This window comes from Aptenodytes forsteri, unplaced genomic scaffold (genome assembly GCF_000699145.1).
Source record: "Aptenodytes forsteri isolate BGI_AS27 unplaced genomic scaffold, ASM69914v1 Scaffold185, whole genome shotgun sequence".
Taxonomy (NCBI): domain Eukaryota; kingdom Metazoa; phylum Chordata; class Aves; order Sphenisciformes; family Spheniscidae; genus Aptenodytes; species Aptenodytes forsteri.
Window position 1 is genome coordinate 2,375,518 of NW_008796214.1, and position 851 is coordinate 2,376,368.

The window sequence follows — 851 nt, forward strand, 5'->3', positions numbered from 1 at the left end:
CTCTTCGATTCCCCTTTGGGAAAAAGGTGCCCGTGAGGAAAAGCTCGTCGTGGGGGAAGAAAGGGGGGGAAAAACGGGGGGGGGCGGCGGAAGGGGAGTCGCTAACGCCCTTGAAGAGAAAAATGGGGGATTGATCGTACGATCCGCACCCCAACCACACACTCCTGCCTTTCGGGGGAGGAGGAAGGAGGAGAGGTTTTCTCCTAAGGAGGTGAAATCCAGACACACCCACGTTAACACAAAATCCAGCTTTCTGGAGAGATTTAGCGGGGAACGAGGAGCGCAGGGAGGGGGGCGACCTGGTTACAGAAAAGCAAATGATGACAAGTAATTTGCTTGCCTAAGCTATTGTCCTTAAGCTATCTCTTGCCACTTGTGTTTCAGATCTCAAATACTGCATTAACATACGAGACCGTATCTGCGTAATAGATTATGTAGTTTATAGACAGCATTTTACAAAATCTCAAACTAAATCCAGCTTCTCTTCCATGTAGTATAAATTAAATTGCAGCAGCATTTTTCCAAATACCTTTAGTTTTACACACATAGGGAAAAAACCCCCACCACAAAACAGTGCAGTAAAAGTGACTGAAATTAAGTCCTTTTGAAAAACATCACAGTAACAGCTAAACAGATTAGTTTTTTAACCCAAATACTGGATATAGTATTTGTCCTAATGGTCCAAGATTAGAAAAAAATTCCAATCACGACCTTTTCGCCATATGTGAAACTGAAGAGAATGTCTAAGTGAAAGATTAGAAAAATAAATTATGCACCTTGAAATATTAGTATGTAATTTGTATTCCAGGCATTTATTTTTAAACAAAGTTGCATAGTTAAATGACTGTTTT